This window comes from Phyllobates terribilis, unplaced genomic scaffold (assembly GCF_046119375.1).
Source record: "Phyllobates terribilis strain yellow unplaced genomic scaffold, ASM4611937v1 Scaffold_2__4_contigs__length_985480577, whole genome shotgun sequence".
NCBI lineage: Eukaryota > Metazoa > Chordata > Amphibia > Anura > Dendrobatidae > Phyllobates > Phyllobates terribilis.
Window position 1 is genome coordinate 633155191 of NW_027362762.1, and position 18545 is coordinate 633173735.

Genomic DNA, 18545 nt, shown 5'->3' on the forward strand with positions numbered 1-18545 from the left:
TCCGAGAACAATGGAAGAGTTCCGAAGCATTATTAAACGTCAGCGGAATTCTGAGAACAATGGAAGAGTTCCGAAGCATTTTTAATCTTCAGCGGAATTCCGAGAACAATGGAACAGTGCCGAAGCATTTTTAACTTCAGCGGAATTCCGAGAACAATGGAAGAGTTCCAAAGCAATTTTAAACTTCAGCGGAATTCCGAGAACAATGGAAGAGTTCCGAAGCATTTTTAAACTGCAGCGGAATTCCTAGAACAATGGAAGAGTTCTGATGCATTTTTAAACTGCAGCGGAATTCCTAGAACAATGGAAGAGTTCCGAAGCATTTTTAAACTTCAGCGGAATTCCAAGAAAAATGGAAGAGTTCCGAAGCATTTTTAAATGTCAGCAGAATTCTCAGAACAATGGAAGTGTTACGAAGCATTTTTAAACTTCAGCAGAATTCCGAGAACAATGGAAGAGTTCCGAAGCATTTTTAAACTTCAGCGGAATTCCGAGAACAGTGGAAGAGTTCCGAAGCATTTTTAAACATCAGCGGAATTCCGAGAACAAAGGAAGAGTTCCGAAGCATTTTTGATCTTCAGCGGAATTCCGAGAACAATGGAAGAGTTCCGAAGCATTTTTAAACGTCAGCGGAATGCCGAGAACAATGGAAGAGTTCCGACGCATTTTTAAACGTCAGCGGAATTCCGAGAACAATGGAAGAGTTCCGAAGTATTTTTAAACTTCAGCGGAATTCCGAGAACAATGGAAGAGTTCCGAAGCATTTTTAAATGTCAGCGGAATGCCGAGAACAATGGAAGAGTTCCGAAGCATTTTTAAACGTCAGCGGAATGCCGAGAAAAATGGAAGAGTTCCGAAGCATTTTTAAACTTCAGCAGAATTCTGAGAACAGTGGAAGAGTTCCGAAGCATTTTTAAACATCAGCGGAATTCCGAGAAAAATGGAAGAGTTCCGAAGCATTTTTAAATGTCAGCAGAATTCTCAGAACAATGGAAGTGTTACGAAGCATTTTTAAACTTCAGCAGAATTCCGAGAACAATGGAAGAGTTCCGAAGCATTTTTAAACTTCAGCGAAATTCCGAGAACAATGGAAGAGTTCCGAAGCATTTTTAAACATCAGCGGAATTCCAAGAACAAAGGAGGAGTTTTGAAGCATTTTTGATCTTCAGCGGAATTCCTAGAACAATGGAAGAGTTCAGAACCATTTTTAAACTTCAGCGGAATTCCGAGAACAATGGAAGAGTTCCGAAGCATTTTTAAACGTCAGCGGAATGCCGAGAAAAATTGGAAGAGTTCCGAAGCATTTTTAAACTGCAGCGGAATTCCTAGAACAATGGAAGAGTTCTGATGCATTTTTAAACTGCAGCGGAATTCCTAGAACAATGGAAGAGTTCCGAAGCATTTTTAAACGTCAGCGGAATTCTCAGAACAATGGAAGTGCTCCGAAGCATTTTTAAACTTCAGCAGAATTCTGAGAACAATGGAAGAGTTCCGACGCATTTTTAAACGTCATCGGAATTCCGAGAACAATGGAAGAGTTCCGAAGCATTTTTAAACTTCAGCGGAATTCCAAGAAAAATGGAAGAGTTCCGAAGCATTTTTAAATGTCAGCAGAATTCTCAGAACAATGGAAGTGTTACGAAGCATTTTTAAACTTCAGCAGAATTCCGAGAACAATGGAAGAGTTCCGAAGCATTTTTAAACTTCAGCGGAATTCCGAGAACAGTGGAAGAGTTCCGAAGCATTTTTAAACATCAGCGGAATTCCGAGAACAAAGGAAGAGTTCCGAAGCATTTTTGATCTTCAGCGGAATTCTGAGAACAATGGAAGAGTTCCGAAGCATTTTTAAACGTCAGCGGAATTCTCAGAACAATGGAAGTGTTCCGAAGCATTTTTAAACGTCAGCGGAATTCTCAAAACAATGGAAGTGTTCCGAAGCATTTTTAAACTTCAGCAGAATTCCGAGAACAGTGGAAGAGTTCCGAAGCATTTTTAAACTTTAGCAGAATTCCGAGAACAATGGAGGCGTTCCGAAGCATTTTTAAACGTCAGCGGAATTCTCAGAACAATGGAAGTGTTCCGAAGCATTTTTAAACTTCAGCAGAATTCCAAGAACAATGGAAGAGTTCCGAAGCATTTTTAAACTTCAGCAGTATTCCAAGAACAATGGAAGAGTTCCGAAGCATTTTTAAACTTCAGTGGAATTCCGAGAACAATGGAAGAGTTCCGAAGCATTTTTGATATTCAGCGGAATTCCGAGAACAGTGGAAGAGTTCCGACGCATTTTTAAACGTCAGCGGAATTCCTAGAACAATGGAAGAGTTCCGAAGCATTTTTAAACTTCAGCGGAATTCCAAGAAAAATGGAAGAGTTCCGAAGCATTTTTAAATGTCAGCAGAATTCTCAGAACAATGGAAGTGTTACGAAGCATTTTTAAACTTCAGCAGAATTCCGAGAACAATGGAAGAGTTCCGAAGCATTTTTAAACTTCAGCGGAATTCCGAGAACAGTGGAAGAGTTCCGAAGCATTTTTAAACATCAGCGGAATTCCGAGAACAAAGGAAGAGTTCCGAAGCATTTTTGATCTTCAGCGGAATTCCGAGAACAATGGAAAAGTTCCGAAGCATTTTTAAACATCAGCGGAATTCCGAGAACAAAGGAAGAGTTCCGAAGCATTTTTAAACGTCAGCGGAATGCCGAGAACAATGGAAGAGTTCTGACGCATTTTTAAACGTCAGCGGAATTCCGAGAACAATGGAAGAGTTCCGAAGCATTTTTAAACGTCAGCGGAATTCTGAGAACAATGGAAGAGTTCCGAAGCATTTTTAATCTTCAGCGGAATTCCGAGAACAATGGAACAGTGCCGAAGCATTTTTAACTTCAGCGGAATTCCGAGAACAATGGAAGAGTTCCAAAGCAATTTTAAACTTCAGCGGAATTCCGAGAACAATGGAAGAGTTCCGAAGCATTTTTAAACTGCAGCGGAATTCCTAGAACAATGGAAGAGTTCTGATGCATTTTTAAACTGCAGCGGAATTCCTAGAACAATGGAAGAGTTCCGAAGCATTTTTAAACTTCAGCGGAATTCCAAGAAAAATGGAAGAGTTCCGAAGCATTTTTAAATGTCAGCAGAATTCTCAGAACAATGGAAGTGTTACGAAGCATTTTTAAACTTCAGCAGAATTCCGAGAACAATGGAAGAGTTCCGAAGCATTTTTAAACTTCAGCGGAATTCCGAGAACAGTGGAAGAGTTCCGAAGCATTTTTAAACATCAGCGGAATTCCGAGAACAAAGGAAGAGTTCCGAAGCATTTTTGATCTTCAGCGGAATTCCGAGAACAATGGAAGAGTTCCGAAGCATTTTTAAACGTCAGCGGAATGCCGAGAACAATGGAAGAGTTCCGACGCATTTTTAAACGTCAGCGGAATTCCGAGAACAATGGAAGAGTTCCGAAGTATTTTTAAACTTCAGCGGAATTCCGAGAACAATGGAAGAGTTCCGAAGCATTTTTAAATGTCAGCGGAATGCCGAGAACAATGGAAGAGTTCCGAAGCATTTTTAAACGTCAGCGGAATGCCGAGAAAAATGGAAGAGTTCCGAAGCATTTTTAAACTTCAGCAGAATTCTGAGAACAGTGGAAGAGTTCCGAAGCATTTTTAAACATCAGCGGAATTCCGAGAAAAATGGAAGAGTTCCGAAGCATTTTTAAATGTCAGCAGAATTCTCAGAACAATGGAAGTGTTACGAAGCATTTTTAAACTTCAGCAGAATTCCGAGAACAATGGAAGAGTTCCGAAGCATTTTTAAACTTCAGCGAAATTCCGAGAACAATGGAAGAGTTCCGAAGCATTTTTAAACATCAGCGGAATTCCAAGAACAAAGGAGGAGTTTTGAAGCATTTTTGATCTTCAGCGGAATTCCTAGAACAATGGAAGAGTTCAGAACCATTTTTAAACTTCAGCGGAATTCCGAGAACAATGGAAGAGTTCCGAAGCATTTTTAAACGTCAGCGGAATGCCGAGAAAAATTGGAAGAGTTCCGAAGCATTTTTAAACTGCAGCGGAATTCCTAGAACAATGGAAGAGTTCTGATGCATTTTTAAACTGCAGCGGAATTCCTAGAACAATGGAAGAGTTCCGAAGCATTTTTAAACGTCAGCGGAATTCTCAGAACAATGGAAGTGCTCCGAAGCATTTTTAAACTTCAGCAGAATTCTGAGAACAATGGAAGAGTTCCGACGCATTTTTAAACGTCATCGGAATTCCGAGAACAATGGAAGAGTTCCGAAGCATTTTTAAACTTCAGCGGAATTCCAAGAAAAATGGAAGAGTTCCGAAGCATTTTTAAATGTCAGCAGAATTCTCAGAACAATGGAAGTGTTACGAAGCATTTTTAAACTTCAGCAGAATTCCGAGAACAATGGAAGAGTTCCGAAGCATTTTTAAACTTCAGCGGAATTCCGAGAACAGTGGAAGAGTTCCGAAGCATTTTTAAACATCAGCGGAATTCCGAGAACAAAGGAAGAGTTCCGAAGCATTTTTGATCTTCAGCGGAATTCTGAGAACAATGGAAGAGTTCCGAAGCATTTTTAAACGTCAGCGGAATTCTCAGAACAATGGAAGTGTTCCGAAGCATTTTTAAACGTCAGCGGAATTCTCAAAACAATGGAAGTGTTCCGAAGCATTTTTAAACTTCAGCAGAATTCCGAGAACAGTGGAAGAGTTCCGAAGCATTTTTAAACTTTAGCAGAATTCCGAGAACAATGGAGGCGTTCCGAAGCATTTTTAAACGTCAGCGGAATTCTCAGAACAATGGAAGTGTTCCGAAGCATTTTTAAACTTCAGCAGAATTCCAAGAACAATGGAAGAGTTCCGAAGCATTTTTAAACTTCAGCAGTATTCCAAGAACAATGGAAGAGTTCCGAAGCATTTTTAAACTTCAGTGGAATTCCGAGAACAATGGAAGAGTTCCGAAGCATTTTTGATATTCAGCGGAATTCCGAGAACAGTGGAAGAGTTCCGACGCATTTTTAAACGTCAGCGGAATTCCTAGAACAATGGAAGAGTTCCGAAGCATTTTTAAACTTCAGCGGAATTCCAAGAAAAATGGAAGAGTTCCGAAGCATTTTTAAATGTCAGCAGAATTCTCAGAACAATGGAAGTGTTACGAAGCATTTTTAAACTTCAGCAGAATTCCGAGAACAATGGAAGAGTTCCGAAGCATTTTTAAACTTCAGCGGAATTCCGAGAACAGTGGAAGAGTTCCGAAGCATTTTTAAACATCAGCGGAATTCCGAGAACAAAGGAAGAGTTCCGAAGCATTTTTGATCTTCAGCGGAATTCCGAGAACAATGGAAGAGTTCCGAAGCATTTTTAAACGTCAGCGGAATGCCGAGAACAATGGAAGAGTTCCGACGCATTTTTAAACGTCAGCGGAATTCCGAGAACAATGGAAGAGTTCCGAAGCATTTTTAAATGTCAGCGGAATGCCGAGAACAATGTAAGAGTTCCGACGCATTTTTAAACGTCAACGGAATTCCGAGAACAAAGGAAGAGTTCCGAAGCATTTTTAAACGTCAGCGGAATGCCGAGAAAAATGGAAGAGTTCCGAAGCATTTTTAAACTTCAGCGGAATTCCGAGAACAGTGGAAGAGTTCCGAAGCATTTTTAAACATCAGCGGAATTCCGAGAACAAAGGAAGAGTTCCGAAGCATTTTTGATCTTCAGCGGAATTCCGAGAACAATGGAAGAGTTCCGAAGCATTTTTAAACGTCAGCGGAATGCCGAGAACAATGGAAGAGTTCCGACGCATTTTTAAACGTCAGCGGAATTCCGAGAACAATGGAAGAGTTCCGAAGAATTTTTGATCTTCAGCGGAATTCCGAAAACAATGGAAGTGTTCCGAAGCATTTTTAAACTTCAGCAGAATTCTGAGAACAATGGAAGAGTTCCGACGCATTTTTAAACGTCAGCGGAATTCCGAGAACAATGGAAGAGTTCCGAAGCATTTTTAAACTTCAGCGGAATTCCGAGAACAATGGAAGAGTTCCGAAGCATTTTTAAACGTCAGCGGAATGCCGAGAACAATGGAAGAGTTCCGACGCATTTTTAAACGTCAGCGGAATTCCGAGAACAATGGAAGAGTTCCGAAGCATTTTTAAACTTCAGCGGAATTCCGAGAACAATGGAAGAGTTCCGAAGCATTTTTAAACTTCAGCAGAATTCCGAGAACAGTGGAAGAGTTCCGAAGCATTTTTAAACATCAGCGGAATTCCGAGAACAAAGGAAGAGTTCCGAAGCATTTTTGATCTTCAGCGGAATTCCGAGAACAATGGAAGAGTTCCAAAGCATTTTTAAACGTCAGCGGAATGCCGAGAACAATGGAAGAGTTCTGATGCATTTTTAAACGTCAGCGGAATTCTCAGAACAATGGAAGTGTTCCGAAGCATTTTTAAACGTCAGCGGAATTCTCAGAACAATGGAAGTGTTCCGAAGCATTTTTAAACTTCAGCAGAATTCCGAGAACAGTGGAAGAGTTCCGAAGCATTTTTAAACTTTAGCAGAATTCCGAGAACAATGGAGGCGTTCCGAAACATTTTTAAACGTCAGCGGAATTCTCAGAACAATGGAAGTGTTCCGAAGCATTTTTAAACTTCAGCAGAATTCCAAGAACAATGGAAGAGTTCCGAAGCATTTTTAAACTTCAGCGGAATTCCGAGAACAGTGGAAGAGTTCCGAAGCATTTTTAAACATCAGCGGAATTCCGAGAACAAAGGAAGAGTTCCGAAGCATTTTTGATCTTCAGCGGAATTCCGAGAACAATGGAAGAGTTCCGAAGCATTTTTAAACGTCAGCGGAATGCCGAGAACAATGGAAGAGTTCCGAAGCATTTTTAAACTTCAGCGGAATTCCGAGAACAGTGGAAGAGTTCCGAAGCATTTTTAAACGTCAGCGGAATGCCGAGAACAATGGAAGAGTTCCGACGCATTTTTAAACTTCAGCAGAATTCCGAGAACAGTGGAAGAGTTCCGAAGCATTTTTAAACTTCAACAGAATTCCGAGAACAGTGGAAGAGTTCCGAAGCATTTTTAAACATCAGCGGAATGCCGAGAACAATGGAAGAGTTCTGACGCATTTTTAAACGTCAGCAGAATTCCGAGAACAATGGAAGAGTTCCGAAGCATTTTTAAACTTCAGCGGAATTCCGAGAACAATGGAAGAGTTCCGAAGCATTTTTAAATGTCAGCGGAATGCCGAGAACAATGGAAGAGTTCCGACGCATTTTTAAACGTCAACGGAATTCCGAGAACAATGGAAGAGTTCCGAAGCATTTTTAAACGTCAGCGGAATGCCGAGAAAAATGGAAGAGTTCCGAAGCATTTTTAAACTTCAGCGGAATTCCGAGAACAGTGGAAGAGTTCCGAAGCATTTTTAAACATCAGCGGAATTCCGAGAACAAAGGAAGAGTTCCGAAGCATTTTTGATCTTCAGCGGAATTCCGAGAACAATGGAAGAGTTCCGAAGCATTTTTAAACGTCAGCGGAATGCCGAGAACAATGGAAGAGTTCCGACGCATTTTTAAACGTCAGCGGAATTCCGAGAACAATGGAAGAGTTCCGAAGCATTTTTAAACGTCAGCGGAATGCCGAGAACAATGGAAGAGTTCCGACGCATTTTTAAACGTCAGCGGAATTCCGAGAACAATGGAAGAGTTCCGAAGCATTTTTAAACTTCAACAGAATTCCGAGAACAATGGAAGAGTTCCGAAGCATTTTTAAACTTCAGCGGAATTCCGAGAACAATGGAAGAGTTCCGAAGCATTTTTAAATGTCAGCGGAATGCCGAGAACAATGGAAGAGTTCCGACGCATTTTTAAACGTCAACGGAATTCCGAGAACAATGGAAGAGTTCCGAAGCATTTTTAAACGTCAGCGGAATGCCGAGAAAAATGGAAGAGTTCCGAAGCATTTTTAAACTTCAGCGGAATTCCGAGAACAGTGGAAGAGTTCCGAAGCATTTTTAAACATCAGCGGAATTCCGAGAACAAAGGAAGAGTTCCGAAGCATTTTTGATCTTCAGCGGAATTCCGAGAACAATGGAAGAGTTCCGAAGCATTTTTAAACGTCAGCGGAATGCCGAGAACAATGGAAGAGTTCTGATGCATTTTTAAACGTCAGCGGAATTCTCAGAACAATGGAAGTGTTCCGAAGCATTTTTAAACGTCAGCGGAATTCTCAGAACAATGGAAGTGTTCCGAAGCATTTTTAAACTTCAGCAGAATTCCGAGAACAGTGGAAGAGTTCCGAAGCATTTTTAAACTTTAGCAGAATTCCGAGAACAATGGAGGCGTTCCGAAACATTTTTAAACGTCAGCGGAATTCTCAGAACAATGGAAGTGTTCCGAAGCATTTTTAAACTTCAGCAGAATTCCAAGAACAATGGAAGAGTTCCGAAGCATTTTTAAACTTCAGCGGAATTCCGAGAACAGTGGAAGAGTTCCGAAGCATTTTTAAACATCAGCGGAATTCCGAGAACAAAGGAAGAGTTCCGAAGCATTTTTGATCTTCAGCGGAATTCCGAGAACAATGGAAGAGTTCCGAAGCATTTTTAAACGTCAGCGGAATGCCGAGAACAATGGAAGAGTTCCGAAGCATTTTTAAACTTCAGCGGAATTCCGAGAACAGTGGAAGAGTTCCGAAGCATTTTTAAACGTCAGCGGAATGCCGAGAACAATGGAAGAGTTCCGACGCATTTTTAAACTTCAGCAGAATTCCGAGAACAGTGGAAGAGTTCCGAAGCATTTTTAAACTTCAACAGAATTCCGAGAACAGTGGAAGAGTTCCGAAGCATTTTTAAACATCAGCGGAATGCCGAGAACAATGGAAGAGTTCTGACGCATTTTTAAACGTCAGCAGAATTCCGAGAACAATGGAAGAGTTCCGAAGCATTTTTAAACTTCAGCGGAATTCCGAGAACAATGGAAGAGTTCCGAAGCATTTTTAAATGTCAGCGGAATGCCGAGAACAATGGAAGAGTTCCGACGCATTTTTAAACGTCAACGGAATTCCGAGAACAATGGAAGAGTTCCGAAGCATTTTTAAACGTCAGCGGAATGCCGAGAAAAATGGAAGAGTTCCGAAGCATTTTTAAACTTCAGCGGAATTCCGAGAACAGTGGAAGAGTTCCGAAGCATTTTTAAACATCAGCGGAATTCCGAGAACAAAGGAAGAGTTCCGAAGCATTTTTGATCTTCAGCGGAATTCCGAGAACAATGGAAGAGTTCCGAAGCATTTTTAAACGTCAGCGGAATGCCGAGAACAATGGAAGAGTTCCGACGCATTTTTAAACGTCAGCGGAATTCCGAGAACAATGGAAGAGTTCCGAAGCATTTTTAAACGTCAGCGGAATTCCGAGAACAATGGAAGAGTTCCGAAGCATTTTTAAACTTCAGCGGAATTCCGAGAACAATGGAAGAGTTCCGAAGCATTTTTAAATGTCAGCGGAATGCCGAGAACAATGGAAGAGTTCCGACGCATTTTTAAACGTCAACGGAATTCCGAGAACAATGGAAGAGTTCCGAAGCATTTTTAAACGTCAGCGGAATTCCGAGAACAATGGAAGAGTTCCGAAGCATTTTTAAACTTCAGCGGAATTCCGAGAACAATGGAAGAGTTCCGAAGCATTTTTAAATGTCAGCGGAATGCCGAGAACAATGGAAGAGTTCCGACGCATTTTTAAACGTCAACGGAATTCCGAGAACAATGGAAGAGTTCCGAAGCATTTTTAAACGTCAGCGGAATGCCGAGAAAAATGGAAGAGTTCCGAAGCATTTTTAAACTTCAGCGGAATTCCGAGAACAGTGGAAGAGTTCCGAAGCATTTTTAAACATCAGCGGAATTCCGAGAACAAAGGAAGAGTTCCGAAGCATTTTTGATCTTCAGCGGAATTCCGAGAACAATGGAAGAGTTCCGAAGCATTTTTAAACGTCAGCGGAATGCCGAGAACAATGGAAGAGTTCCGACGCATTTTTAAACGTCAGCGGAATTCCGAGAACAATGGAAGAGTTCCGAAGAATTTTTGATCTTCAGCGGAATTCCGAAAACAATGGAAGAGTTCCGAAGCATTTTTAAACGTCAGCGGAATGCCGAGAACAATGGAAGAGTTCCGAAGCATTTTTAAACTTCAGCGGAATTCCGAGAACAATGGAAGAGTTCCGAAGCATTTTTAAACTTCAGCGGAATTCCGAGAACAATGGAAGAGTTCCGAAGCATTTTTAAACGTCAGCGGAATTCCGAGAACAATGGAAGAGTTCCGAAGCATTTTTAAACTTCAGCGGAATTCCGAGAACAATGGAAGAGTTCCGAAGCATTTTTAAATGTCAGCGGAATGCCGAGAACAATGGAAGAGTTCCGACGCATTTTTAAACGTCAACGGAATTCCGAGAACAATGGAAGAGTTCCGAAGCATTTTTAAACGTCAGCGGAATTCCGAGAACAATGGAAGAGTTCCGAAGCATTTTTAAACTTCAGCGGAATTCCGAGAACAATGGAAGAGTTCCGAAGCATTTTTAAATGTCAGCGGAATGCCGAGAACAATGGAAGAGTTCCGACGCATTTTTAAACGTCAACGGAATTCCGAGAACAATGGAAGAGTTCCGAAGCATTTTTAAACGTCAGCGGAATGCCGAGAAAAATGGAAGAGTTCCGAAGCATTTTTAAACTTCAGCGGAATTCCGAGAACAGTGGAAGAGTTCCGAAGCATTTTTAAACGTCAGCGGAATTCTCAGAACAATGGAAGTGTTCCGAAGCATTTTTAAACTTCAGCAGAATTCTGAGAACAATGGAAGAGTTCCGACGCATTTTTAAACGTCATCGGAATTCCGAGAACAATGGAAGAGTTCCGAAGCATTTTTAAACTTCAGCGGAATTCCAAGAAAAATGGAAGAGTTCCGAAGCATTTTTAAATGTCAGCAGAATTCTCAGAACAATGGAAGTGTTACGAAGCATTTTTAAACTTCAGCAGAATTCCGAGAACAATGGAAGAGTTCCGAAGCATTTTTAAACTTCAGCGGAATTCCGAGAACAGTGGAAGAGTTCCGAAGCATTTTTAAACATCAGCGGAATTCCGAGAACAAAGGAAGAGTTCCGAAGCATTTTTGATCTTCAGCGGAATTCTGAGAACAATGGAAGAGTTCCGAAGCATTTTTAAACGTCAGCGGAATGCCGAGAACAATGGAAGAGTTCCGACGCATTTTTAAACTTCAGCGGAATTCCAAGAAAAATGGAAGAGTTCCGAAGCATTTTTAAATGTCAGCAGAATTCTCAGAACAATGGAAGTGTTACGAAGCATTTTTAAACTTCAGCAGAATTCCGAGAACAATGGAAGAGTTCCGAAGCATTTTTAAACGTCAGCGGAATTCTCAGAACAATGGAAGTGTTCCGAAGCATTTTTAAACGTCAGCGGAATTCTCAAAACAATGGAAGTGTTCCGAAGCATTTTTAAACTTCAGCAGAATTCCGAGAACAGTGGAAGAGTTCCGAAGCATTTTTAAACTTTAGCAGAATTCCGAGAACAATGGAGGCGTTCCGAAGCATTTTTAAACGTCAGCGGAATTCTCAGAACAATGGAAGTGTTCCGAAGCATTTTTAAACTTCAGCAGAATTCCAAGAACAATGGAAGAGTTCCGAAGCATTTTTAAACTTCAGCAGTATTCCAAGAACAATGGAAGAGTTCCGAAGCATTTTTAAACTTCAGTGGAATTCCGAGAACAATGGAAGAGTTCCGAAGCATTTTTGATATTCAGCGGAATTCCGAGAACAGTGGAAGAGTTCCGACGCATTTTTAAACGTCAGCGGAATTCCTAGAACAATGGAAGAGTTCCGAAGCATTTTTAAACTTCAGCGGAATTCCAAGAAAAATGGAAGAGTTCCGAAGCATTTTTAAATGTCAGCAGAATTCTCAGAACAATGGAAGTGTTACGAAGCATTTTTAAACTTCAGCAGAATTCCGAGAACAATGGAAGAGTTCCGAAGCATTTTTAAACTTCAGCGGAATTCCGAGAACAGTGGAAGAGTTCCGAAGCATTTTTAAACATCAGCGGAATTCCGAGAACAAAGGAAGAGTTCCGAAGCATTTTTGATCTTCAGCGGAATTCCGAGAACAATGGAAGAGTTCCGAAGCATTTTTAAACGTCAGCGGAATGCCGAGAACAATGGAAGAGTTCCGACGCATTTTTAAACGTCAGCGGAATTCCGAGAACAATGGAAGAGTTCCGAAGCATTTTTAAACTTCAGCGGAATTCCGAGAACAATGGAAGAGTTCCGAAGCATTTTTAAATGTCAGCGGAATGCCGAGAACAATGGAAGAGTTCCGACGCATTTTTAAACGTCAACGGAATTCCGAGAACAATGGAAGAGTTCCGAAGCATTTTTAAACGTCAGCGGAATGCCGAGAAAAATGGAAGAGTTCCGAAGCATTTTTAAACTTCAGCGGAATTCCGAGAACAGTGGAAGAGTTCCGAAGCATTTTTAAACATCAGCGGAATTCCGAGAACAAAGGAAGAGTTCCGAAGCATTTTTGATCTTCAGCGGAATTCCGAGAACAATGGAAGAGTTCCGAAGCATTTTTAAACGTCAGCGGAATGCCGAGAACAATGGAAGAGTTCCGACGCATTTTTAAACGTCAGCGGAATTCCGAGAACAATGGAAGAGTTCCGAAGAATTTTTGATCTTCAGCGGAATTTCGAAAACAATGGAAGTGTTCCGAAGCATTTTTAAACTTCAGCAGAATTCTGAGAACAATGGAAGAGTTCCGACGCATTTTTAAACGTCAGCGGAATTCCGAGAACAATGGAAGAGTTCCGAAGCATTTTTAAACTTCAGCGGAATTCCGAGAACAATGGAAGAGTTCCGAAGCATTTTTAAATGTCAGCGGAATGCCGAGAACAATGGAAGAGTTCCGACGCATTTTTAAACGTCAACGGAATTCCGAGAACAATGGAAGAGTTCCGAAGCATTTTTAAACGTCAGCGGAATGCCGAGAAAAATGGAAGAGTTCCGAAGCATTTTTAAACTTCAGCGGAATTCCGAGAACAGTGGAAGAGTTCCGAAGCATTTTTAAACATCAGCGGAATTCCGAGAACAAAGGAAGAGTTCCGAAGCATTTTTGATCTTCAGCGGAATTCTGAGAACAATGGAAGAGTTCCGAAGCATTTTTAAACGTCAGCGGAATGCCGAGAACAATGGAAGAGTTCCGACGCATTTTTAAACGTCAGCGGAATTCCGAGAACAATGGAAGAGTTCCGAAGCATTTTTAAACTTCAGCGGAATTCCGAGAACAATGGAAGAGTTCCGAAGCATTTTTAAACTTCAGCAGAATTCCGAGAACAGTGGAAGAGTTCCGAAGCATTTTTAAACATCAGCGGAATTCCGAGAACAAAGGAAGAGTTCCGAAGCATTTTTGATCTTCAGCGGAATTCCGAGAACAATGGAAGAGTTCCAAAGCATTTTTAAACGTCAGCGGAATGCCGAGAACAATGGAAGAGTTCTGATGCATTTTTAAACGTCAGCGGAATTCTCAGAACAATGGAAGTGTTCCGAAGCATTTTTAAACGTCAGCGGAATTCTCAGAACAATGGAAGTGTTCCGAAGCATTTTTAAACTTCAGCAGAATTCCGAGAACAGTGGAAGAGTTCCGAAGCATTTTTAAACTTTAGCAGAATTCCGAGAACAATGGAGGCGTTCCGAAACATTTTTAAACGTCAGCGGAATTCTCAGAACAATGGAAGTGTTCCGAAGCATTTTTAAACTTCAGCAGAATTCCAAGAACAATGGAAGAGTTCCGAAGCATTTTTAAACTTCAGCGGAATTCCGAGAACAGTGGAAGAGTTCCGAAGCATTTTTAAACATCAGCGGAATTCCGAGAACAAAGGAAGAGTTCCGAAGCATTTTTGATCTTCAGCGGAATTCCGAGAACAATGGAAGAGTTCCGAAGCATTTTTAAACGTCAGCGGAATGCCGAGAACAATGGAAGAGTTCCGAAGCATTTTTAAACTTCAGCGGAATTCCGAGAACAGTGGAAGAGTTCCGAAGCATTTTTAAACGTCAGCGGAATGCCGAGAACAATGGAAGAGTTCCGACGCATTTTTAAACTTCAGCAGAATTCCGAGAACAGTGGAAGAGTTCCGAAGCATTTTTAAACTTCAACAGAATTCCGAGAACAGTGGAAGAGTTCCGAAGCATTTTTAAACATCAGCGGAATGCCGAGAACAATGGAAGAGTTCTGACGCATTTTTAAACGTCAGCAGAATTCCGAGAACAATGGAAGAGTTCCGAAGCATTTTTAAACTTCAGCGGAATTCCGAGAACAATGGAAGAGTTCCGAAGCATTTTTAAATGTCAGCGGAATGCCGAGAACAATGGAAGAGTTCCGACGCATTTTTAAACGTCAACGGAATTCCGAGAACAATGGAAGAGTTCCGAAGCATTTTTAAACGTCAGCGGAATGCCGAGAAAAATGGAAGAGTTCCGAAGCATTTTTAAACTTCAGCGGAATTCCGAGAACAGTGGAAGAGTTCCGAAGCATTTTTAAACATCAGCGGAATTCCGAGAACAAAGGAAGAGTTCCGAAGCATTTTTGATCTTCAGCGGAATTCCGAGAACAATGGAAGAGTTCCGAAGCATTTTTAAACGTCAGCGGAATGCCGAGAACAATGGAAGAGTTCCGACGCATTTTTAAACGTCAGCGGAATTCCGAGAACAATGGAAGAGTTCCGAAGAATTTTTGATCTTCAGCGGAATTCCGAAAACAATGGAAGAGTTCCGAAGCATTTTTAAACGTCAGCGGAATGCCGAGAACAATGGAAGAGTTCCGACGCATTTTTAAACGTCAGCGGAATTCCGAGAACAATGGAAGAGTTCCGAAGCATTTTTAAACTTCAGCGGAATTCCGAGAACAATGGAAGAGTTCCGAAGCATTTTTAAATGTCAGCGGAATGCCGAGAACAATGGAAGAGTTCCGACGCATTTTTAAACGTCAACGGAATTCCGAGAACAATGGAAGAGTTCCGAAGCATTTTTAAACGTCAGCGGAATGCCGAGAAAAATGGAAGAGTTCCGAAGCATTTTTAAACTTCAGCGGAATTCCGAGAACAGTGGAAGAGTTCCGAAGCATTTTTAAACGTCAGCGGAATTCTCAGAACAATGGAAGTGTTCCGAAGCATTTTTAAACTTCAGCAGAATTCTGAGAACAATGGAAGAGTTCCGACGCATTTTTAAACGTCATCGGAATTCCGAGAACAATGGAAGAGTTCCGAAGCATTTTTAAACTTCAGCGGAATTCCAAGAAAAATGGAAGAGTTCCGAAGCATTTTTAAATGTCAGCAGAATTCTCAGAACAATGGAAGTGTTACGAAGCATTTTTAAACTTCAGCAGAATTCCGAGAACAATGGAAGAGTTCCGAAGCATTTTTAAACTTCAGCGGAATTCCGAGAACAGTGGAAGAGTTCCGAAGCATTTTTAAACATCAGCGGAATTCCGAGAACAAAGGAAGAGTTCCGAAGCATTTTTGATCTTCAGCGGAATTCTGAGAACAATGGAAGAGTTCCGAAGCATTTTTAAACGTCAGCGGAATGCCGAGAACAATGGAAGAGTTCCGACGCATTTTTAAACTTCAGCGGAATTCCAAGAAAAATGGAAGAGTTCCGAAGCATTTTTAAATGTCAGCAGAATTCTCAGAACAATGGAAGTGTTACGAAGCATTTTTAAACTTCAGCAGAATTCCGAGAACAATGGAAGAGTTCCGAAGCATTTTTAAACGTCAGCGGAATTCTCAGAACAATGGAAGTGTTCCGAAGCATTTTTAAACGTCAGCGGAATTCTCAAAACAATGGAAGTGTTCCGAAGCATTTTTAAACTTCAGCAGAATTCCGAGAACAGTGGAAGAGTTCCGAAGCATTTTTAAACTTTAGCAGAATTCCGAGAACAATGGAGGCGTTCCGAAGCATTTTTAAACGTCAGCGGAATTCTCAGAACAATGGAAGTGTTCCGAAGCATTTTTAAACTTCAGCAGAATTCCAAGAACAATGGAAGAGTTCCGAAGCATTTTTAAACTTCAGCAGTATTCCAAGAACAATGGAAGAGTTCCGAAGCATTTTTAAACTTCAGTGGATTTCCGAGAACAATGGAAGAGTTCCGAAGCATTTTTGATATTCAGCGGAATTCCGAGAACAGTGGAAGAGTTCCGACGCATTTTTAAACGTCAGCGGAATTCCTAGAACAATGGAAGAGTTCCGAAGCATTTTTAAACTTCAGCGGAATTCCAAGAAAAATGGAAGAGTTCCGAAGCATTTTTAAATGTCAGCAGAATTCTCAGAACAATGGAAGTGTTACGAAGCATTTTTAAACTTCAGCAGAATTCCGAGAACAATGGAAGAGTTCCGAAGCATTTTTAAACTTCAGCGGAATTCCGAGAACAGTGGAAGAGTTCCGAAGCATTTTTAAACATCAGCGGAATTCCGAGAACAAAGGAAGAGTTCCGAAGCATTTTTGATCTTCAGCGGAATTCCGAGAACAATGGAAGAGTTCCGAAGCATTTTTAAACGTCAGCGGAATGCCGAGAACAATGGAAGAGTTCCGACGCATTTTTAAACGTCAGCGGAATTCCGAGAACAATGGAAGAGTTCCGAAGCATTTTTAAACTTCAGCGGAATTCCGAGAACAATGGAAGAGTTCCGAAGCATTTTTAAATGTCAGCGGAATGCCGAGAACAATGGAAGAGTTCCGACGCATTTTTAAACGTCAACGGAATTCCGAGAACAATGGAAGAGTTCCGAAGCATTTTTAAACGTCAGCGGAATGCCGAGAAAAATGGAAGAGTTCCGAAGCATTTTTAAACTTCAGCGGAATTCCGAGAACAGTGGAAGAGTTCCGAAGCATTTTTAAACATCAGCGGAATTCCGAGAACAAAGGAAGAGTTCCGAAGCATTTTTGATCTTCAGCGGAATTCCGAGAACAATGGAAGAGTTCCGAAGCATTTTTAAACGTCAGCGGAATGCCGAGAACAATGGAAGAGTTCCGACGCATTTTTAAACGTCAGCGGAATTCCGAGAACAATGGAAGAGTTCCGAAGAATTTTTGATCTTCAGTGGAATTCCGAAAACAATGGAAGTGTTCCGAAGCATTTTTAAACTTCAGCAGAATTCTGAGAACAATGGAAGAGTTCCGACGCATTTTTAAACGTCAGCGGAATTCCGAGAACAATGGAAGAGTTCCGAAGCATTTTTAAACTTCAGCGGAATTCCGAGAACAATGGAAGAGTTCCGAAGCATTTTTAAATGTCAGCGGAATGCCGAGAACAATGGAAGAGTTCCGACGCATTTTTAAACGTCAACGGAATTCCGAGAACAATGGAAGAGTTCCGAAGCATTTTTAAACGTCAGCGGAATGCCGAGAAAAATGGAAGAGTTCCGAAGCATTTTTAAACTTCAGCGGAATTCCGAGAACAGTGGAAGAGTTCCGAAGCATTTTTAAACATCAGCGGAATTCCGAGAACAAAGGAAGAGTTCCGAAGCATTTTTGATCTTCAGCGGAATTCTGAGAACAATGGAAGAGTTCCGAAGCATTTTTAAACGTCAGCGGAATGCCGAGAACAATGGAAGAGTTCCGACGCATTTTTAAACGTCAGCGGAATTCCGAGAACAATGGAAGAGTTCCGAAGCATTTTTAAACTTCAGCGGAATTCCGAGAACAATGGAAGAGTTCCGAAGCATTTTTAAACTTCAGCAGAATTCCGAGAACAGTGGAAGAGTTCCGAAGCATTTTTAAACATCAGCGGAATTCCGAGAACAAAGGAAGAGTTCCGAAGCATTTTTGATCTTCAGCGGAATTCCGAGAACAATGGAAGAGTTCCAAAGCATTTTTAAACGTCAGCGGAATGCCGAGAACAATGGAAGAGTTCTGATGCATTTTTAAACGTCAGCGGAATTCTCAGAACAATGGAAGTGTTCCGAAGCATTTTTAAACGTCAGCGGAATTCTCAGAACAATGGAAGTGTTCCGAAGCATTTTTAAACTTCAGCAGAATTCCGAGAACAGTGGAAGAGTTCCGAAGCATTTTTAAACTTTAGCAGAATTCCGAGAACAATGGAGGCGTTCCGAAACATTTTTAAACGTCAGCGGAATTCTCAGAACAATGGAAGTGTTCCGAAGCATTTTTAAACTTCAGCAGAATTCCAAGAACAATGGAAGAGTTCCGAAGCATTTTTAAACTTCAGCGGAATTCCGAGAACAGTGGAAGAGTTCCGAAGCATTTTTAAACATCAGCGGAATTCCGAGAACAAAGGAAGAGTTCCGAAGCATTTTTGATCTTCAGCGGAATTCCGAGAACAATGGAAGAGTTCCGAAGCATTTTTAAACGTCAGCGGAATGCCGAGAACAATGGAAGAGTTCCGAAGCATTTTTAAACTTCAGCGGAATTCCGAGAACAGTGGAAGAGTTCCGAAGCATTTTTAAACGTCAGCGGAATGCCGAGAACAATGGAAGAGTTCC